The 23802-nt window shown below is 40.2% G+C and overlaps 1 protein-coding gene across 1 annotated transcript in view; it reads left to right on the top strand.

Moving 5' to 3' along the window:
• Positions 1 to 20394: 20394 nt before the first annotated feature.
• The window catches only part of ALS2 (alsin Rho guanine nucleotide exchange factor ALS2), a 63321-nt gene continuing 59913 nt past the window's right edge, over positions 20395 to 23802 (top strand). Inside the window, 1 exon segment of the mRNA XM_027589483.2 lies at positions 20395 to 20447. The gene's annotated coding sequence lies outside the window, so the exon portion shown is untranslated.

Genomic DNA, 23802 nt, shown 5'->3' with positions numbered 1-23802 from the left:
GAAGTTAAACCCACCGATACTGACCCTAGGGTCTACGCTCTTAACCATGTCTCTGCACAATGAGCCCTTAAGTGCTATGAATGCTCTTTCCCTTGACACACAGTGGGTGCATCAACTTAGCATACTATTCCCCTGTATGCAGAACGAAATTTTGCCTCTTGGTATTTCAGAAGGATATCCTAAGCCACATGAAAGAACTTCTCTGATAGGAAACATACATTTCTGAAAGTAGTGATGAGATGAGCATCCTCCATCTGCTGTCTTCAACTCCACGCATTTCTTTCTAGCAGCCCCTCACAGTCAGTGTATAGTCAGAACAATCAATCCACTATGGAAGTGCTCAAGCTAGTGAATAAGGAAGAAAGGTACCTATGGGCATTGTACATGAAACTAAAAACAAAGTATGAGTTTATAAATAGAGATAGAATTAAATAAGAAAAAAAGAATAATGGTGCCTTGTACAACTTGACATTGTTAATTTCTGTGGAATGCATTAAAATGCTCCCATAACCTTCCTTAACATTGCCCTAAAGTTTCTTGCTCTGTCAGAGTAAAGGGGTCTAGCCTGGAAACCGGTCCTTTTTCATGTTGAACTCTAGTACACTCTGCACTACTAAAAGCAGCAGAGTTTAGAACTGTTTGAAATGTCTCCGGCAAGTTACTATTACTTTAAAATATGCATATATTGGGGGTACTTAAATACAAATAAGCCCAACTTAAAAAACCTGACGTGTAAATTTCTGATCCCCACAAGCCCTGTGGCCAACCCTCTGAGACTTCTCTGTGTCTCTTTCCCAGGATGTCTGAAGCCCTCATCCCTCATTCCTGAAAGCAGCCAGTCTTGTACCCACAGCACCACTCGGTGGCCAGGACGCAGAACTGGCCAAACCCATTTTTCTTCCCTTTCAACTTCTTTTTCCTCAAGAGAATGACCCTCCCAAACCCCCAAATCTCTCCTCCCACCACACACTCACCCCAGTTTTCTTTGGACTTTGCCACTCACAGCCAAAGTGATTCCACCTCAGGCAATCTCTTTCTCACATTTACACAGTACATTTTTCTTTTAAATATCTTTTTTCTTCCTGTCCAGTTACTTCTTAAGTTTTTGTTTTGTTTTGTTTTTTTCCCTCCAACTACATTTATCATATACATAAGACTAAAAGTTTTTAGGTATGGGCAAACCAAACTTGGCCCCAAGGCTCTGAAATTTAGAGGGTTTAACCACATTAAAAAAAAATAGTAAGTATTTACTATTAATCGAAATAGATTAGGCCTCTTCCCCTCAGAAATACTGTGGCCTCCCCAGCTCCCAGTCTCCAAGAGCCAGTTGCCTCCTAGTCATGTCAGAGCCTTCCGTAACAGCCAGGGAATGTTGCTGGAGCTGGAGGCCCAAAGTAAGAAAAGCAGATTTTTAAAAATAAAAAAGAAATGGAAGAGAGGGAGGGAAGAGGGCGAAAGGGAGAGAGGAAGGCAGTAAAGTGTACTGTGGGGGTGCTGCCTGTGGGGCTTCCTTCCTCACTGCTGCTCACCAGTGCCTGGATTGGGATGAGGCATCAGGGGGCGGCAAAAACCCCCACAAAAACCCAATAATCAGGACAAATCAAAATAATAAATATTCTTAATGCTATATTTTTAAAAATAAAAAAATTAAATAAAAATGAATTCCAAAAAGAGCCTAAGGTCCTAACAAAGTACAGTATCAACCTTTTAATAAAGACAAGCTGCCAGTGTGTTTTCCAATCCCGCATCGCTGTGCGCAGGAAGAGTGGTTTACCAGTCTGCCCGCGATTCCCGCTCGCGTGGCTGTCAGCCCCCGTGCCCAGCAGGGCGCGTTGTGAAGGTTGACCGGGGTGTGCGAACACATTGGCAACACGGGCTTTTATGTATAGGTGTTTTTCCAAGTCGTAGGGCTTTTATTAACTTATCCCGACTGATTCCGAATAGGATAGGATATTTTGATCCGTGTGCATAGAAGGAAGCACGTTTCCGCCGTGGCGCCAGGCTCCAATACGGCTGGGCGGGCGCCGCTTCCCGCTCACCCACCCGTTCCTCTGTGCGCTCCTGAGCTCCGCAACTTCCATCCAACTCTCCATCCTCGGCCCTTAAAACCTGCTTTTAAGTACCAGTATTCATGAAGAATTATCCGCTCCATACCAAGGGGTTTTCCTTCTTGTTTTTAAAATTATGAAGTATTGCAAAATTATTGCTTTCAGCTGTATTTTTTCGTTGCAAATGCACATTATTTGAACAATATCATAAATCAAATAACATTTGCGGATTAGTCAGGGACTAAACTATGATTTACCTAGCCGTTTCTGCGGGAAAACATGTTCTAAGTTTCAAACAACTCACTTGCAAATAAATATTTTGAGACACTATTTTTTGTAGGTTGGGACCTAAATGTTTTCTTTAAATGTTTTTAACAATTTACATGTATACATTGTAATACACACAAAAAAGGGGGCCTTTGGCCCAAACTACTGCTCTTGATTTTTAGCAAAAAAAAAAAAAGCAACAATGCCCAGCTTGAGATCAGAATGCTAAGATATGTCAGTAGAACAGGTTTTGTCGACAAAAGAGAAACAAGAAACAGTAAGAGGCAGAAGTGTAACATTGTTAGGCACATATTACACTCAAGTAACTCAGATACAGAGAGTATTTAAATATAGATATTTACATTTTATTATAATATGCTTTAATGGTTATTTACATGTCATAATATAGAATTTATGAATATATGTCTCAGCAACGCTCATATAGCCATGTGCTTCCATTCTAAAAATTGCACATTAGCATCTGCTTACCTACATCTGGTGATTAGTCATTCAATCCAGTAATTATTCTTGGTATGAGATGAGTAGAAGCATTTCTATTTAAATCATTTCCCTAAATTACAACATGTCATCAGCAGGTCTTTGCTTCTCATTTGGGTCATTATCTTCTTTTATGAAGTTCAGCCACATAGTAAAGTGCTCCCAGATGTCAATGAGAGTTGGGTGCCCCTTATCTAAAATTTCAGCCATTTAGAATCTCAGCATCCATTTTTAAAACAAAGGTCTAAGTTATTTTTAACTAACCTTTTTATCTGGAGAGAAACCTAATATAATTCAGTAACAACAAAAAGTGTAACACACACAGAACCTCTATTTTAATGGTTAAGTAGAATAAGATACATAGACTGAAACTTACTGTTAAATGTTTTAAATTCCCCTTTGATCACTTCTGATCCACAGTGGTCCCGACATACCTGTAGAATCAAGGCTAAACTCCTCAGCCTGGCTTCTAACAGCCAGACTCTACCCTGCCCCACCCACCTCAGGTCCCCCAGTCATCCATCTCATCTTCATTGTGTTCACACCAGTAGCCTCAGGGTCCAACAAACTTTCTCTACTGTTGTCCCTAACTTTCTAGTGTTTCTCATCTGACATGTTCTTCCCTCCCCTGGACCTGTTCCTCCTTCAAGTCCTGCCTGACTGCTACAGCTCTGCTCTGAACCTTTCCTTGCTTCCCTGATCCCTCTCCCACTCCCCACCCCACCTCCATCTCTCTCAAGGCTGAACACCTGGATCACTGATTGTCTAAAGTGTGCATTCTAATCATTATTTTTTTAAAAAGATTTTATTTATTTATTTATTTGACAGGGAGAGACACAGCGAGAAAGGGAACACAAGGCAGGCAGAGTGGGAGAGGGAGAAGCAGGCTTCCTGCTGAGCAGGGAGCCCCATGCAGGGCTCTATCCCAGGACCCTGGGATCATGGCCCCAGCGGAAGGCAGACGCTTAATGACTGAGCCACCCATGCGTCCTTCTAATCATTAGATTGTTTTCCTAACAAGTTGGTAAGTACGTTCTTTGAGGGCATGAACTGTATCTTATACTCCATTCAGATTGGCTGTTAATTAAATAATAGCATTTATATACCTGCACTCCCCCCCACATGTATACATATAAGTGTACAGGGTGGGAGCCTAGAACCAGTGTTTTTCCTTGTTCATGTTGCCCCCACTCTGAGGCATGTCCCTGTATACTGCCCTCCTATGAGTCTTATTCTCAGTTTCTAATACTGGCTTTTACTAATCCTGTTACTTCTTTTCTGTCAATCTCAATCATCTCTTTTTTGAACTCTACTTTTTATCTTGGCCCTGAACTCTCTATTCTACATCTTGATCAGTAGGAGTTGAAGTAGGGGGAAGACAGGATTTGGAGTTTGAAGATCTAGATTTGGAGACCTGGGTTTGAGTCCTTCTCCCACTTAGAGTAGTTGGATTAACTTGAAAAAGTCAGTGGGCCCTAGTTCCTCTGTCTGTATTTTAGGAATTTACACCGATCATGGGTTTTTGTTTGTTTGTTTTTCTTATGATGTTGTTTTGAGGATAAAACACACACGAAGCATTTTCCAAATAGTATCTTATACAATATATTGTATTGCAACATTATTAAAATTAGCCCCCCCCATACACATTCATACAAGCACCCACTGATTGCCCCAGGGCAGGTAAACTATTGCCTCCAATCCTTTTGCCGTTTGAGCCCAGGAGCATCCTTGCCTTCTGTGACTTCTAAGGATAAGATAGTTGGAGAATCACCTGATTCTCAGGTCCTCCCAGTGGCCGATCAATCAGAGGATAAGAATTAGAACCAATGTCAGTCAGGATAGCTGGCAGAAGGGGCAAGTACTTATGTCTATATCAAATGAACTGCATTTTAACCAATTTTTTTTTGAGAGCGAGAGAGAGTGAGAGAGCATGTGTGTGGGGAGGTGAGTGGAGGGGCAGAAGGAGAGAGAGAATCTTAAGTAGGCTCCATGCCCAGCGCAGAGCCTGATCTCACGACCCTGAGATCATCGTGACCTGAGCCGAAATCAAGAGTCAGACGTTCTAACTGACTGAGCCACCCAGGTGCCCCAACAAATTGTTAAATTGCTAGATCTCAATAAATAATTTTATCAAACAATTACTAAAGTATAAGGTGCTGTGCTATTCTCTAGGGAATTTAAAAGTGAGAAAAACACTGGGAGCTTAGAATCTAACAAGAATCTAACAAATACAGTTTTGCAAATTAGTATAATATATGCCATGCTAAAAGAGCTTATAAATAGATTCAACTCAGATTGTGTGCTGATAGTATTGAGTCTATGACAATCTATAGAAAGACATATCTAAATATCTTTTTTTTTCTTTGCAAGGTCACGTTTTCTGCAATAGGAAATCTAGGTTTGCCATCGTATCAACTATTTGGGTTTTTTAATGCTTGGGTTTTAAGGATCTATTCTATACCTTGACTCCACACTCCCTCCAGCTACTGCCCCAAGTTTTTATTTCACTTCACAGAAAAACTTCTTGAAGTGGATATCTCTACTTCCTTACCTTTTACTCTCTCTAACTCACCCCCAATAAAGCCTCTGTGTCTACCGCTCCACTGAACCTGCTCTTGCCAAATCACAGAGATTCCATCTTATCAAATCCAAAGGCTTATTAGACCTAATCTCTACTGTTTAGCAACATTTAACACCATTTATCATGCCACTCTTCTTGAAAGCCTCTTTGATTTCTGTGAAGTGGGCACTTTTCTAGTTTTTTTTCCTACCTCTGTGGGGAGTCCTCTGCAATTGTCTTTCCTGCCTCCTCCTCTGCTCAACTTCCAAGTTTGGGCAATCCCAGGCTCAGTTCTTATCTCCACTTTCTTATCTCCACTTTCCTCCCAGATAATTTCATCTAATCCCTTTAGCTTTGAATGCCACTTATGTGCAAATGACTCTCAAATCTTTATCTCCAACCCTGATTTCTCCCTAGACACCAACTGCCAATTTGACATTTCCACTTGGATACCAAAAAGGTATCCCAAAGTCATATGCCAAAAACAGACCCTGAACCATGCCGAATTGCTTCTTCTTAGTCTTCTCTAGTTCAGAAAATGAAATTCCCATGAATGAGTTGTTCAAGGAAAAATCCAGACAGCAGGGGCACCTGGGTGGCTCAGTCGGTTAAGCGTCTGCCTTCGGCTAGGGTCCGGATCCCAGAGTCCTGGGATCGAGCCCAGCGTCTGCCTCCTTGCTCAGTGGGGAGTCTGTTTTTCCCCCTCCTTCCCATTCATGCTTTCTCACTATCTCTGTCTCTCTCAAATAAGTAAATAAAATATTAAAAAAAAAACCCAGACAGTATATGAATCAAATATCATGTTTAATCCATCATTAAATTATGCCAATTCTGCTTCCAGAGGATATCTCAAATCTATCTAATTCTCAATTTGTACTACAATCACCCTAGTCCAAGGCATCATCATCTCTCCTCTGACTTAATGCAATACTCCCTATTTGAATACTTGGTACTTCCTCCCCGTTTCCCCATACCTCTTTTCCTCAGTCTTGCCCATCTCAGTAAATAACAGCAAGTTTCTACCAGTAACTCAGGCTTTAATTTCTCTTTCTCTCAATGCTCATGCTTAATCCATGTGTAAATACTTAGGCTGTACTTTCACAATAGGAATCTAACTCCTTTTTGCCTTCTTCTTCATTGCCACTCCAGGCCAAGCCGTTATTTCTGTTTGCCTCAGCTATTGCAATAGTCTCTTTCTGATCCCTCTGCTTCTACTCAAACTCTTACACTCTGATCACTCTGCACAGAAGAGCAGAAGCCAGGGGTGCCTGGGTGGCTCCGTTGGTTAAGCGTCTGCCTGAGGCTCCATTCCAATCCAGCTGCACATGGGGATCCCTCATCTGCAGGGAGCCTGCTGCCCCCCCCCCCGTTTGTGTGCTCACACGCATGCGCGCACTCTCTCTCTCTCTCTCTCTCTCTCTCTCTCTCTCTCTCTCTCTGTTAAATGGATGAATGAATGAATAAAATCTTAAAAAAAAAAAAAAAACCCAAAACAAAAACAGAAGCCAGATTACAACAATCCCCGATGGTGGCCCTGCAGTGGTTGCCCATAGCACTCAGATAAGCCCAAAGTCCTTTCTATGGCCCAAAGGATCTGTCCCCTCTACCAAATAATCATCGACCTGATTTTATCTTATTTATTACCTTTCAACCTTTTTTCATTCAGTTCTAGCCTCATTCAGCTTTTTTCAGACTCTTCTCATTCAACTCCAGCCACACTGCCCTCCTAGCCTTTGCTACTTGTTCCCTTTTGCCTGGAGTGTCAGATATCCATAAGGCTCACCCTCACTTTCTTACAGATCTGTCCAGATATGTCCCTTTAGAAGAGAGATTTTTGTTCTGCTTACCTTACCTAAAATTGCGCTCTTTCTTGTCTATTCTCTTACCTTTCTTTATTGTTCATAAAAACAACAGCAACAACCACAACATTAATACGCACTTATGTGCCAGGTATCATTGTAAGCAATTTGTCTTTAAACCTCACATCACCCTGTAAAGTAGATAACTTTACTATCCCTGTTTTGTAGATGAAGAAACAGAGGTACACAGAGGTTAAATAGCTTGTGCCAAGGTCACAAAGCTAGTAAGTGCTGGGGCTAAGATTTGAACCCAGGCTGTCTGGCTAGAAGCATGTGCTTTTAGCTACTACACTATTTTGTCTCTTTTTAAAACTCTTTATTTAAATTCAATTTAGTTAACATAGACCGTATTATTAGTTTCCGGGTTAGAATTTAGTGATTCATTAGTTGCATATAACACCCAGTGCTCATTACAGTAAGTGCCCTCCTTAATACCCATCACCCTATTATCGCATCCCCTCACTCCCTCCCCTCCAGCAACCCTCAGTTTGTTTCCTAGAGTTCGGTGTCTCTTAGAGTTTGCCTCCCTCTCTATTTTCATCTTATTTTATTTTTCCTTCCCTTCCCCTGTGTTCATCTGTTTTGTTTCTTAAATTCCATGTATGAGAGAAATCATAGGTTTGTTTTTCTCTGACTGACTGATTTCACTTAGCACAATACCGTCTAGTTCCATGCACATTGTTGCAAATGGCACGATTTCATTCTTTCTGATGGCTGAGTAATATTCCATTATATATTACATTTGCAAATATCTTCTCCCATTCTGTAGGTTGCTTTTTAGTTTTGTTGACTGTTTCCTTTTTTTGCCTCTGTATAGTCACCACCATATTTGTTTAGTAGCTCTCACTCTTCCCACATTGCTGCATAACAACCATCCCAGAGCTTAGTGGTTAAAAGCAATAATTTATTATTTCTTGGGAAATTGGGTCAGGAATTTAGACAGGGCTTGACTAGGCTGTTATGCTCCTCTTGGTACTGGCTGGTATCACTCAGCTGCATTCAGCCAGTAACTGGGTTGGCCTGGAAGGTCTCCGAATCTCCGCTCATGTTTTGGCACTTTAATGTTCTTCTGTGTGGCCTAACTCTTCATATTGTCTCTTATCAACATGTAGTACATTTGAAGCTTATTAAAGCATGGCAGCTGGTTTCTCAGAGGGGGATGTGGAAGCAGCCAGTTTTTTTTTTTTTTAAAGATTTTATTTATTTATTCATGAGAGACAGAGAGAGAGAAAGAGAGAGAGAGAGAGAAGCAGAGGGAGAAGTAGAGGGAGAAGCAGGCTCCCCGCTGAGCAGGGAGCCCGATGCAGGACTCCATCGCAGGACCCCGGGATCATGACCTGAGCCGAAGGCAGACACTTAACCATCTGAGCCACCCAGGTGCCCGCTGCCAGTTCTTTCAAAGACCTTGATTCATAGTCCCAGAACTTCGTTTCTGTTACATTCTATCAATTAAAAAAGAAAAAAAAATCACAAACTTAGCCCATATTCAGGTGAAGAGGAAATAGAATCCATCTCTTGACATCCAGGGTGGTATTTATATACATGGAGGGAAGAAATGATGGCTGCCATCTTTGGAGACTATCTTTCACACTACCAGAGTGTAAGTTCCACTAGAGCAGAGACCCTCGTCTGTATTGTTCATTGTCATGTCTCTGTAGTGCCTAGAATAGTGCCTGGCACATAAGTATGCAATAAATATTTATATCGTCCAAGAATTTAAGGGACAGGTGAAAGAAAGAGTCTGAAAAGGCAAAGGAAACGTCTGAAGGAATAGGGGGAAGACCCAGAAGGAATGTGTCCCAGAAGTTAAGGAGAAAATGAAGGAAAGGAAAGGCTAGGGCTGCAGGTAGGTTTTGTAATAGTGGTTGGTGGGAGTTAGAGAAATTCATCCCAAGTGGTCGCATTTTCCTCAGAAATATACGTAGGAGGCAGTTTTTAAATTTTCATTTTTAAAATTGTTTACCTAAGGGGCTGGGTAGGTAGAGTTCAGTTAGCAGTGTGTGCGGGTTGGGAATAAAAGGCGATGGGAAAGGAGAAATTCCTAGTAGCCATGTGTTAAGGACTGTTTTAGGCTTAGCAAGATTGCCTGGCCACATGCAAGTCCCGACTGAAGTTGGACACCTTTGGTTTGCAGTGCTGCCAATTCTCGAGGGTATGTTATTTTAAGCACTGGTGCAAGAGTGGACAAGGTTGGCTGAATTGTTGCAGACTAACGATTTTGCAGGTGGGCTGAGGATCAAGGAGGCAATGGGGCTGAAGGTGAACGTGATAGACCATATGCATAGGAACTTCAGACCTTGACTGTATCTCTGTCGCTGATGGTCCGAATACAGGTTTGGAGGCTCAGGGATGGCACACTGCCTAGCAGCAGAGAGTTCGCATCCACTGTGTGGGTGAGGCTGGGGAAAATCTTCCTGAGAGGACTTACCAGCTGCGAGCTGAGTCGGGGTGGGGCTGTGGCTGCGACAAGCAGACTGTTGTGAAACTGTGTGCTGAGCACGCAAACTAGTTTTACTCAGATTGTACATTGGGGAACACTGTGGGGAATCATAAAAGATACCAATTCATTTCCTCCTACCCCCTTCCACCTTTCGGGGTTGCGACCAAGTAACAACAGTGTGGATACTAGGACCAACTGGTGCCGCTTGGCGATGACGTCAACGGCGGGGGCGGAAGCGACTACAGTTAGGGTACAGTCCATAGAAGCAGTTTGAAGATATTTTAGCCTTTTCCCTGTAAAGAGTAGCGAACTTATCCTTCTGACTTTTGCAGTTTGAGGTGGCAGCAAAATGCCTGCAGCTCCCACTTTCATCACTACCTGTTACCATGGAAGCTCTCGGGTAGTTAGGCCCCGGCGACTCCATGTTACGTCACCGTCCAAGCGCGTTTTAGGACTGGTGGCTCCGCCCTGTCCTGAGGGAGGGGCAGTATTCCTGAGGACGTCGTCGACAGTGCCTAAGGCCTCTTAGATAATTTTGATCGCTATCAGACGCCGTCGGCGTCTAATCCCACCTATTTCAGGGGCAATCCGGTCCGCCTTCACACTAGCTGGCTGCCCTGCAGCCCCGCCCCTTCCCGGGGGCCCCGCCCCCCGTGAATCAGCTGATCTCGGGGACCCGCTGGGCTGAGAAGCTCGCGCCGGATGCAGACCGCGGTGCTGCCGGTGGAGCGTCAGGTGAGCGAGGGTGAGTCTCCGGTCGGCCCTTGGCTTCGCAGGGCTGCCCGGCCCGGCTCTCCTGTGTGCGGGAGGCCGGGGTCCAAAAGAGAGGTGGAGGCGGAGGCGCAGGCCCAGGCCCAGGAGCGCGCTTGGTCACCCACAGAGACGGCGTCCGCGTCTTCCAAAAAACCTGCGTCCGACCGACGGCGCCTGCCCGCCAAAGAACACCCGACGCGGCCCCCTGTCCCGGCCCCAGGTTCTCCCATTCGTCCTCTACCTCCCTCCCCAGACGGGGTGCCACTGCATTGGTCTCAGCGGCGGGAAGTTCTTTCACGACCCCCTTTCCCTCCTCCACCCACGCTGCCTTTCCTTCACTCATTGATGAGGATTTATTGAATGCCCACTTTGGGCGCTCAGCACATAAACCGGAGTCCCTGGCCGCGAACCTTGGTGAGTGTCCCAGGCGGGTTTGTCCCAAGGATGCAGATCACGGTGGAGGGTGGACCTAGTGCTTCGGTGGTTTGAAAGGGCGGTTGCAGAAAAAGGAAATGACTTTGAAATTAAGAATTTAATTGTTTAGTTGTTTAACCAAGTCCTTTGGCATGTCAGGTGAGCCATCAGAGGGTGAGAAGGCCTTTTGAGAGGCGAAGACAGGAAAGTAAGATAGGTCTATCATTAGGAAACGGTCCCGACGCTGGTGTTGGTCCTCTGCGTAATAGGGCTACTTTGGAGACATGCAACTATAGGTTGGCAGAATTGTTGTACTCTTGCTTACTTAGGGCTTTGATGATGAGGGAAGAGGAAAAACACACTGGCTGAAGCGGCATATTCAAAAACAGTATTCTCTCTAGGATGTAAAAGGAAATAACTGTTAAACACAAACACAGATCTTTATTGCCTTTTAGATTTTTTGGTGGCTGTAAATGTGCTTTAAAAGGCCTTAAAGAATAAAATTGTGTGATGTGTATTTTTTCTGAACAGGTATCAAAATTCAAGTTATTGGTCCATTTCCCCCCCTAGTTCATCATAAATATGAATGATTTCAAGTGACCACTTGACCCTTGAGTTAATGAGTATTTAAAGAATTTAAGGCAGGGCGCCTGGGTGGCTCAGTTGGTTAAGCGACTGCCTTCGGCTCAGGTCATAATCCCGGAGTCCCAGGATCGAGTCCTGCATCGGGCTCCCTGCTCGGTGGGGAGTCTGCTTCTCCCTCTGACCCTCTTCCCTGTCGTGCTCTCTATCTCTCATTCTCTCTCAAATAAATAAATAAAATCTTTAAAAAAAAATAAAGAATTTAAGGCAGTGAAAAATTTGCAGTAAATTGCCAGTATTTTAATCTTAATAATATAAGCATGGGCTTTGGATATGGACATACCTGACCTCACATCCACTTATTCTTTGATTTGGGGAAAGTTACTTCTCTGTATTATTTTTCTTATTTCTAAATTGAGGATTAAAGTACCTTCGTCATAATAGCACCTTTACATTTAATGGTTCATGTATTTATTACAGTGCCTGGCAGTGGTAAATATTCAGTACATATTTCCTATTTTTATAATTATTTCTTCCACTATCTCATGACCCACACTGACTCACTGTTTTCTAAATGGAAAAGAGAACAATATTTTTAGAAAAGAAATATAATTCACTTTTTAAATTCAAGGGATAGTTTCCAGATAATTTGCTGATACATTGATTTATAGTTACAGAAAATATGACTTCTGGTTGGTCTGTAGTAACTTTGGTGTTCAGTAAAGGTATTTTAATGTGAAAGAGATGCTTTTGGAATCTATACCTAGTTTAAATTTATTAGTTTGCAAACTGATTAGTATTGGCATATTTAGGGTTCATAGTTATAGCAAGAGAAATTCAAAGTTGTTTCACAGTATTATCTTTTAATAGATATTCTTTTTTTACATTTTATTTATTTATTTGACAGAGAGACACAGCGAGCAAGGGAACACAAGCAGGGGGAGTGGGAGAGGGAGAAGCAGGCTTCCTGCTGAGCAGGGAACTGGATGCAGGGCTCGATCCCAGAACCCTGGGATCATGACCTGAGCTGAAGGCAGACACTTAACGACTGAGCCACCCAGGCACCCCACAATATTAACACTTGAAAAGATAATGATCCAGGAAATAAAGTACCAAATAGGTCATTTTGGTGGAGGTGCGTGGGGGGTGGTGGTGGTGGTGGTCTGAATTGCATCAGGTCTCTTATTTTTTTAAGTAGATTGAAGCAGCGTGAACTGGAATCCCTTCTGTCCAAATTTCAGCCTTTCAGAATTTAGTTGTCTTTTGAGACACTTAACTTTGGGCATTTTGACTGTTAAAGACACAAGAGTGTGTTAAGAATCACTGACACGATTTCAGTTTTGTGTGATTAGGTGGAGAGAGTACTATTAATCTACCTTTTTATGAAAAACATGGGTTTGATGTACTGCTGAGTCCATTTTAAAGGTATTTCTGAAGAATATGACTGACTTGTAAAAACCTTTTATAATCTTGTATTAATATGACACTAAGTAAGGTATGAGTTAAAAAACTATGAAGAAAGGTAGAGACGGGTGATTTTTGAGATGGTGTAAAAGAAGGCTGCTTTTATGTAGTAAGAGGTTGAGCCCCTTTTTCAGACACTCAGAGGAGTGCTGTGAGGATTTTAATGACTTCTAGATCATTTAGCCCTTTTTATAACTTTGTGGAATTAAACCTAGCACATATTCCAACTATATTAGAGATTTTACTTGTAGAGCTTTTTTTTTAACCGTTTTTTTTTTCTTGTTACTCTTCTCTGTTGATAACCAGATAATTCAGTCATCAGTAATAAGAGAGTAGTAGATTTTGTAGGTTATCAGTCCTTAAGAAAATGCACAGTAACCACAAATAAAATAGTAACAAACTCTGACATGGTTCTTTTGAGTCTTCCATTTATTTTCCTATACCCATCTCTTACTTCTCTATATATGTCATGGTGCTGTCTTTACGTTATGTCTTGGTGTTTGTTGTGTCACACAATTGGTAGATCAGCTGAGAAATTGGTAAAGTAGCTGAACTAAGTGATCCACGTGGGTAGAGCAAAAATATTTAAATCAGTGAAATAATGAGTACTTGTTTGGGCTCTTGTAGAGTTACTCTTTCATATAGATTTCTTTTTTCTTTTTTTTTAAAGATTTTATTTATTTGAGAGAGAGAGAGTGAGAGAGAGCACGAGAGGGAAGAGGGTCAGAGGGAGAAGCAGACTCCCCGCTGAGCAGGGAGCTTGATGCGGGACTTGATCCTGGGACTCCAGGACCATGACCTGAGCTGAAGGCAGTTGCTTAACCAACTGAGCCACCCAGGCGCCCTAGATTTCTTTTTTAAAAAGATTTTAATTATTTATTAGAGCGCTCGCACGACAGCAGGGTGAGGGGCAGAGGGAGAAGCAGACGCCCCACAGAGCAGGGAGCCCTATGCGGGGCTCAACCCCGGGACTCTGGGATCATGACCTGAGCCGAAGGCGGGCGCTTAACCGACTGAGCCACCCAGGCACCCCTAATATAGACTTATTTTTTGAGAGAAAATGTATATTTTCTCTCAAAAAATTGAGAGAATGTATAATTCTCTCAATTGCTATGAGGAAAAGACTGGGGCTGTTTCATAGAGTTTCAGTTGGCTACCAGTGAATTATGCTTGAAGAGATCAGCTTTAGTCTCATTAATTTCACAAATTAATCAACTCATGGTTCCCTTTTACATATAATGTAAATAATAAATAAAAATTATTAAGTAAAAATTATTGAATAAATTTGTTCTTCAGCGTCCTCATACGGTTCTTCATTTCACATGATCTCCCTTTTAGGAAGGTGGTGGTTAGACCCAATAATGGCATCTGGATGGGTAACTTTCATTTCAGGGTTCTTCTGCACCCTAAATTTTTATTGAGCTGAATTCTTAACTTAAGGCAATTGCCCAGGCAAACATGCAGCAAAGATGATTATAGCAGCTCTTAAAATAGCAATAAAGTAGAACAATCCAGCCATACTTTAGTAGGGAAATGGATAAACTATGGTTTATTTGTGCAATGAAATGCTATCCCCTAATAAAAATGAATGAACTAGATCCATACTTATCAGTGTAGATACATCTCAAATGTATAATAATGAGTGAAGAAGCAAGTTGCCAAAGGATGTCTGATATGATGCATTTATGTAGTTTTAAAAGAATGTAGCTTACTACATTCTTATTGCTTATGGATACATATGTATCTAATGAAATACATTAGAGTATAAGAACATATATGGAAATAAGACACATTAACTTTAGGAATAGTGGCTAACTCCAGGAGATAAGTTTGGGTGGAGCTCTTTCAGAAATATGTGTAACTTTTCTTTCTATTTTAAAAACAGCTGAAGCAAATATAAAAATATGTTAATGTTTGTTAGAACTGAGTGATGGGTGGGTACATGGATTTGTTCATTATTTTTACAGATTTATGTATAATTAAGATAGTTTGTGAAACTAACACTTGAAAATGTTTTTACTTTAGTTTTATTCTAATTTAAATTCTATATAATTAAATAGAAAAAGTTTAAAAATAAAATTTTTATTTATAATTAGGGCTCTCTTCCAGTATGCTTTCTTTATTTTACTTTCTAGTCTCACAGTAGTTGACTGTGGAAAAATAATTCTTTTCTTTCTGCAGTAGGAAAAGAATGTGCCACTGCAGCTCCACTGTGTAAAGCTTTTCTAAGGAGAGGAGACAGACCTATTATTTAATTTTATTTTGCTGTTTGACTTGTGCTTCTACAAAAATGGTTTTCTTAAGATGAGGAATATTTTCTTAAAAGGCTACAGAGGAATTTATATTCTAGAGACTCTTGGGGAATGCAAGCTTACACTGATTATGATCTCTCAAAGGATAGGGGAGCAGAATAGATCATAAAGTCCTAAAAAGAATTTGGACAGAGTGACTAAGATACAAAATTACCACAGATATTGTGTGGTCATGAACACTTACTTTTTTAAAGTTTGGGTTTGTTACATTTTATTACAGTGTGGTAAAAATGAATTTATACTGTGACTGCTGGTGTCCTAGTTATTGCTCAAAGAAAATCTAATTTTCTCTGAGAAAGGTATTAATAAGTAAACATGATGAGCATGTGTTAAATGGTTTGAGTAGTGAATAGTAAATTTAATAGCTGATCCCTAGTTTAACCTCAGTATTTAAACTTGAGTTAAATAACCTTTCATTCCTAGTGAAGAATACCTGTTAACGCAGGGCACCTGGGTGGCTCAGTCGGTTAAGCATCTGCCTTCAGCTCAGGTCATGATCCCAGGGTCCTGGGAACTAGCCTCAGCAGGGAGCCTGCTTCTCCATCTGCCTGCCGCTCCCCCTGCTTGTTCTCTCCCTCTCTCTCAAATAAATAAAATCTTAAAAAAAGAAAAGAAAGAATACCTTTTACTAGCACTTTCAAAATAAGTGAAACTTGTTATCTCCAGAACACTGTTTTTTGGCATGTATACTCCCTGTTCAGTTGTATGGCCCCATGATGACCTTAAGTACTATTTGTTTTTGATTGGTAAAATAAACCATACTTTGAACTGCATTTCTGTAATATTGCCTTATTTTAAAAAAATGTGGCCATTTAAATGAGAGAATAGTAACAAAATATTAAAGGAATAAACAATTTGTGTCAGAAATTATACTCTGTCAGGTAATAACAGACACAAATTGTTGCAGTACCTGAGAATTTGAGATTCAGTTCCTAGTATTATAATATCCATCAAAATGTTTCATGGGGATTTCATTAATCTGGAAGAATGTATTTTAAAAATTTTGCAGTGGATACAAAAAGGAGCTAAATGGGCATTGCTGGGCATTTATTTTACTATATTTACACTCCCTCCCCCCCTGGTACGTAATATCCATTCTAGAGGATTTTCACAATCAGAAGTGTAATTTTAGTAGTTTTCAGGGTGAAATTAGCAGGCCATAAGAGTGAGACTGTGAAGTGTTAGTGTCCATGGTGGCACCAAAAACAGTCTCTATGGAGAAAAACTGAAACTAAGGAGAAAGAGACTGTTCTTTACTGGGTTCTATAACATTTGTGAACTGACATGAAATAATAGCATCTTCATAGTTAGGAAATACCATTAGCAAATTATGAGAGTTTCTATTATAAGTAGACACTTTTGTGTCCTATATTGACTTTTATTACAGGTGCTAGAAATCTACGTCATTTGGAAGTGCTGTCTTTCACTGAGTATTCACTTAAATGTAGCCCACTTGTACCTAGTGGTTACTATGGTTACAAGAATGAACCAATGAATAAATCATAGTTTCTGACCTCCAGGAATTTATAATATATTTTGAATCAATGACTTAGTGAGTGCACTATCCCATTAGTAACAACATTATAAGTAGTAAGTACTTTCTAGACTAGCCTGCTGACTTACTTTATTCAGTGCATTAATTTACTGAATTCTTGAACTCTGGGTCAGTATTTAAGGAGCTAGTCAGCTCCCATAGTGGTATCAGGCATTGCCTTCTGTGTTGCAATTAAGGCTGAGAGGGCTGTGATTTGAAGTGACTTCAACCTTTGATGGTGGTTGATTTGTCAAGGCTGCAGTGCAAGGTGAGTGTTCCTCAACCTTCATTAGTGGTTGGTAAAGGCTTTGGTGGTGGGATATCCAGGAAGTAGCAGTTATTGGTGTCTAGATTAGTTCTCAGGTGTTTGGGTCATAAATTGCCTTGATCCATATATAAATATATTGACTGAGTCTCTAACAGAAAATACTCATTGAGCATTTACCATGGGTAAAATACCATAGTGTCTTAAATTATTGTTTATTACAGTCATCTATAAGCTCTGGTTTACAACATCTTTAATTTTTTTTTAAGATTTTATTTATTCTTTTGAGACAGACAGATACAAAGAGTATGAGCAGGGGGAGAGGCAGAGGGAGAAGCAGGCTCTCCGCTGAGCCAGGAGCCAGACATTGGGCTTGATCCCGGGACCCTGGGATCATGACCTGAGCTGAAGGCAGATGCTTAACCATCTGAGCCACCCAGGTGCCCCAATATTTTAAAAATGTTTAGAAAGATTTATTTATTCGAGAGAGTGTATGTGCACGTTGTGGGCTAGGGGCAGAGGGAGAGAGAGAATTCACAAGCAGACTCTACACTGAGCGCAGAGCTTGATGCTGGGGCTTGATCTGAGTACCCTGAGGTCGTGAAGTGAGCTGAAACCAAGAGCCCCTCAGCCAACTGAGCCACCCAGGTGCCCCTGGTTTACTACATTTCAAGAAAATGAAGCCAATTCAAACTTTAAAAAGAAAGTGTAAGCACCTGCAATTTTAAAGTTTTGCAGTGGATACAAAATGCAATACAATTTACTATTCTGTTATTTATTGTTCTATCTTAATGTCTTGTCGTTCTTACCTCCAATTATCATTACTCTTGTAGCTACAGTTATTGCAGTTGTTTTAATCAATATACCTATTTTAAAACAGTAAGTGAAACAAGAGAATAAGACTGGAAGTGCTCAGCTTTATTGGCTTTTTCTATGCTTTGAGGGTGCTGTCTACAGAGAGCCATCATTCTAGTCAGAAAGGCAGACCATGATAGCATGTAAACTCCTTAAGGACAGGAACTCATTTATTTATGTGGGCCCAGTCTATCCACAGATATTTATTGAGTACCTTTTATATATCAGGACTATGTTAAGAAGCTAGGCTATAATAGAGAATAAGATGTTTTTGGCTTTCACAGAAATTTTAGACTGGCATACCTGGAACATAGTAGATGAAAAAAATACGTGTGGTGTTGTTGAAATTTCAGCCTTTGAAAGTTAATATACTTATGACTTACAAATTTATCTCTCACTAAATCATTAAGGGAAAAGGACTTTATCCAGAGAATAAAATTTCCTAGAGATGAATAAATAGAATCAATAGTCCACTAGCACATTTCTGTTCCACATTAAATTTTTTAAAATTTATATTCTGCCTTGTCCTAAAAAGATTTAAGGCAGTTTACAAAAACATATAATATGGCAAGATAAAATAAAGAAACAGAATGACTGGAGCCAGGAGTGAGATTAGAATACAGAGCACACATATACTGTAAAGTCCTAGTCACTTAACAGATGGCATCATATGAGATTCATACTCTCTCACCATGAAATCTGTATCCTGTCTGTATCTGCAACTGTATCTGTGTATCTGTCATCTAGGTCTGTTTCCTGTCTTATTAAAACGGAGACCCTTCCTCTTGTGAAAGATCAGTCCCAAAACACGTGTTCCAGATGCCGTCCTCTTTACTTTGTCCAGGACTTTGGTTCTTCGCTCTGCCCCCTTGCATCTGGGATTGGTGTCGTTGTCAATGCAAACATGTTCTGCTCTCTCTCATCTCCCCAACCCTGCACATACAAAAAACCTTTATCTTCACATTCTTCTCTAGCTCCATTTCTCTGTCATTTTGACAGTGTTTTTCAAAAGAATTCTTTACATGAACTTAATTTTCTTGTGCTCACCTCCCATTTATTTTTTACCTCCCATTTATAGTCAACCTACTCCAATCTGGTTTTCAGTCCCCTACCACCACTGAAACTGGCTAAGCTCAGCGTTGATATCTGTGTTGGCATATGCACTGGACACTTTTCAGCTCTCATCCTATGAAACCCCAGTGGCTTTGACCTAATTGACCAGGCCTTTCTCCTGGAAACACTCTGCTTTGCTTTTATGTGCACACATAGACTCATGCTTCTCTCACCTCTCAGGTCACTTCTCACCCAGTTGTTATTGCTTGTTCCTCATCCTAACCAACCTCTAGGTGCAGGAGCTCTTTACAGCTTGGTCCTGTTCCTTTCCATTCTCTTAATACACACCCAGTGATATTATGCATTGTCTTGATTTCACATATTATCCATATGCCTTTCCAAGTTTATATCAATAGCTGAGACCTTTTTTCTGAACTTCATACTCATATATTCAGCTGCTTTTGATAGATACTCTGGGATTTCTCACTGGCATCTTGAACTTAACATAAAAAAAATCTTAACCAGAATCTTCTATTTCAGAATCCTATCTTTTTTTACTCTTCTCCATTTCGGTAAATGGTACCACCAACACACAGTTGTTCACGGCAGAACCTAGAAATCATTTTTGATACCTCCTTCTTTATATCCCACTTGTGTCTAATATATCACCAAGTCCTAGTTGTTCCAGGGCAATGCACCTCATTTGTTTACCTCTTTCTCTTCTACCAAATTGGCAGCCTTATATGAAATTAAAGAGCCTAGGCTTCCTTCTTCCACTGAGACGATGAGCCAAGTGAGTATTTGCAGGCAGGATACTCCTTGCAAAATTAATTTGGGCACTGTATCTGAGTATGTTCACCATAAAATAGACTTAAAACTTTTGAGAGAAGTGTAAATCATCACCATTGGAATACATTGTTTAAGCACCTATAGAATGTCTTGTAAGCAATGCAACTTTCTAGTGTACTCTTCAAGATGAAGCTGATGTAAAAAGTACATAAAAAACTAAAGGAAGTATAAAATGGTTAAAAGTTGGGGACCTCTACCAAAAATGATTGTTGTTTGTTTTAGAATACAGGTTCCTGGGGCGCCTGGGTGGCTCAGTGGGTTAAGCATCCGATTCTTGATTTCAGCCTGGGTCATGTTCTCGGGGTCCTGGGATCAATACCCTTGTTGGGCTCTGTGCTCAGCAGGGAGTCTTCTTGAGGATTGTCTCCCTCTCTCTCTGTCTCTCCCCCGCTCAAGCTCTCTCTCTCTCTCTCTCAAATAAATCTTAAAAAAAAAAAAAATAGAATACAGGTTCCTAGTCCCTTCCTTGGAACCCTTGAGGCAAGGTATGTTTTATTTATTTTTTTTATTTTTTTAAGATTTTATTTATTTATTTGTGAGAGACAGAGGGAGAGAGAGGGAGAGAGAGAAGCAGAGGGAGAAGCAGGCTCCCAAGGAGCAGGGAGCCCGATGCGGGACTCGATTCGAAGACTCTGGGATCATGACCTGAGCTGAAGGCAGACGCTTAACCATCTGAGCCACCCAGGTGCCCAAGGTATGTTTTAGAATTCAGAATTTTTTGATCTTTAAAATGATGTGCATAAACTATATATTATGTAACACTTTCTCTGGGACATTTGGTACCACCCCATAATCATATTAATATTTCTTTTTTTAAAGATTTTTAAATTACTTTTAAGTAATCTCTACACCCAATATGGGGCTTGAACTTAAAAGCCCAAGATCAAGAGTCACACATTCTACTGACTGAGCCAGCCAGTTGCCCCAGTCATAATTAATATTTCTACAGCAAAATACATGAATATTCACACTAAAGGGGCAAAAACTAACCTCATGTTAGTTCAGGTCAGGTTTGCTGTCAGATAAGTTTTAGTCAGATTAGATTTTGCCACTAAAAGAGTTATGAAAAAACTTAGTTTTCAGAGTTTTTTGGACTTTGGATTTCTTTTCTTTTTTTCTTTTTTAAAGATTTTATTTATTAGAGAGAGGGGGGACTTTGGATTTCTGGTTAAGATTTGTGGATCTGTGGATAGTTTGCAGCTTTTTCTAACAATGATTTGGACACCTAGACCACATTTTTTTAGGGCACTCTCGGATCATGGTGTTAAAAATATACCCTCTGCTTGTACAAGATAGTTTATTTCTCTGTTAAATGTAGCAAGAGGTTGTGTTTCCAATAGGATCTAAAAGTGGAGTCAGATTGTTAAGGACCAAGCTTTGGCTTTTGTTTTAAAGGGCCATCTGAGAGTTTAATTGCTTTACATTTCACTGTAAAGGAGATAATTTGAAGTGTAGAGTGGCATACCTTAATATGAATTTAGTTTTGTTCTGTGACTCATAGAATTTAAGAGCTGGAGGGGATGCTTGAGTCTGTTGTGCTCATTTTACAGATATCCTTGATCTCTGGAAAGGCCATGCAAGGCAAAAGAGGACCCCACATTTTTGACTGTACAACATCACATGGTTTCTTTATCAGAGCTAATTAATATAATAAAGGCCTATGAAGGGAAGTTACTATAACAGAAGAAAAGAAGCAGAGTTTAGGGATTCTGTCTCCCAAAGAAATGTAGAGTGAGAACCTTAAAGTTCACCTGGAGAGAACTATCCCCAGAAGCCCCATGATTAAGCAGTTTTATAACAATTAAAAATGTGAAGCAATGAGAGAGCTTAAGGAAGTTTTAAGTGCTATTTGAATGCTTGAGGCAAATCTTAAAGATTTCCTGATAGGGGATCATAAAAATAGAAAAACAAAAATTTCGGGTTTACTTTTTCTTATGGATACATAATTGAGAAATGTTAGGTTTTTGTTTTTGTTTTATTTATTTTTTTTAAAGATTTTATTTATTTGTTCATGAGAGACGGGGGGGGGGGGGGGGAGAGAGAGAGAGAGAGAGAGAGAGAGAGAAAAGCAGAGGGAGAAGCAGGCTCCCAAGGAGCAGGGAGCCCGATGCGGGACTTGATCCCAGGACCCCGGGACCATGACCTGAGCCGAAGGCAGATGCTTAACCATCTGAGCCACCCAGGCGCCCTGTTTTTGTTTTTTTAATGTAGGCTTCATGCCCGAGAAAGAATGTTAGGTTAAATAAGAGTTGGTAAATGCCACTTATATTTAAGTATGTGAGAGAAAACTTTATAATACAAGGTTCCCACATTTAGCTGTAGTATTCTTTTTTAGTTATGTTTCCTTAGCAGTCATTTCTGTTTCTCATTACTCTATTTGAGTCTTAGGCGACCTATCTTCTTGGAAGAAGTCAAACATATTAAAACAAAATGAGACAGATTTATAATACTGATATAGAAAGATGTCCACCAAATACTGTATTAGCTAGCTTTCTGTTGCTATTTAACAAATTGCTACAAATTTAGTGGCTTAAAATAACACAAATGTATTGTTTTTGCAGTTCTTTAGGGAGAAAGTATGACACAAGTCTCATTGGGCTAAAATCAGTGTGTCAGCAGGGCTGCATTCTTTTCTGGATCTGTTTCCTTGCCTTTTCCAGCTTCTAGAGGCCACCCACATTCTTTGGTTTATGCTCCCCACCTTCCCATCTTCAAAGCCAGCAGTCTCTCAGACCATGCTTCCATCAGCACATCTCTTTATCTGACTCTCCTTCTGCCTCTTGCACTTTTAAGGAGGCTTGTGATAACCACACCGATAACCCAGCCTGATAGTCTCCCTATTTTAGGGTCAGCTGATTAGCAATTTTAATTCCCCTTTGCCATTAACCTAACCTATTCACAGGTTCTTGGCATTAGGATGTGGGCATCTTTGGGGACCATTATTCTGCCTAGCATATATAGTAAGTAACAAAAGAAAGTTGCAAAACAGTTTGTATGGCTTTAATTCCGTTTGGATTTGAAAAAATGTGTGGTGGTGAAAATTATGGCAAAAGATGAAATCTACTTTAAGAAAACTCTGTATTCAAAAAATGTGACACTAAAAGAGGAAAAAGGCTGACTGTTTTGTTCACTTCACCAAAAGATTCTCAACATTTTTGATTGTCAGGCACTAGGATAAAATTCAGTTTACATTCAGTGAACCAGTGATGGGAAGCAAAGTGTGCTTGTGTACTTAATACACCCTCCCAGAGAAATTCTCTGGTTTCTGCTGGGTATTGTTTAACTTTAATCAAGGGAACAGTTAGTTACTCCTTGATCTCTGATGAGTAAACACAGGTTAGATCTGGCCTCAGAATTTCTCTGTACATTTTCCTAACGGTTAATTTTCCTCACACACAAGGCATAGTACCACTTAATAATCATATTTATTATGTAAAAAATAATCCTTTATTAAATTAATAGCATTTATTAAGTATATTCAGGTATATGTTTTGTTTACATGGTACCCTTCATCCAACTTTGAATGATTCAAAATCTTTCTAAAATAACCATTAGGGTAGAGAGCAATTTCCTCCAGATACACAGATGGCAAATGGTAAGAATTCACAGGCAACCTGGAGTAAACAGATGGATCTTACATCACTCCTGCTGGTATGGGCTGTTTTCAGAGTACAGTGACCATGCCATATCCTTTGCAGAAAAATCATACATTTGGTTTGGGTATTTTTATGGTTGACACAAATAATACCTCATTGCTATTATGTATTTTCATGAGTTTTGGTGCCCTTAAAAATATGAATTTTTATTTGAGATGTATTGAATATTTCTGTCTGTTTATATTTCTGTCTCTTTATTAAACATTGAGTTTCTAAACTGATGGGTCATAATATTTGTACCGTAATTTCATATAGCTCTTTATTATTAGGTGGTGAATTTTGAAACAGACATTTTAAAACCCAAATTTCTTTATTCCAGCCTTTTGTACTATGGTTTCGAGTTGAGGTTGATTTGGGGAAAATACTTCTAGTTCCAGTAAATAGAAATCTTTC

This window comes from Zalophus californianus, chromosome 3 (assembly GCF_009762305.2).
Source record: "Zalophus californianus isolate mZalCal1 chromosome 3, mZalCal1.pri.v2, whole genome shotgun sequence".
NCBI lineage: Eukaryota > Metazoa > Chordata > Mammalia > Carnivora > Otariidae > Zalophus > Zalophus californianus.
Note: the sequence above shows the minus strand (reverse complement) of the source record. Positions and strands in the feature narration are given on the sequence as shown.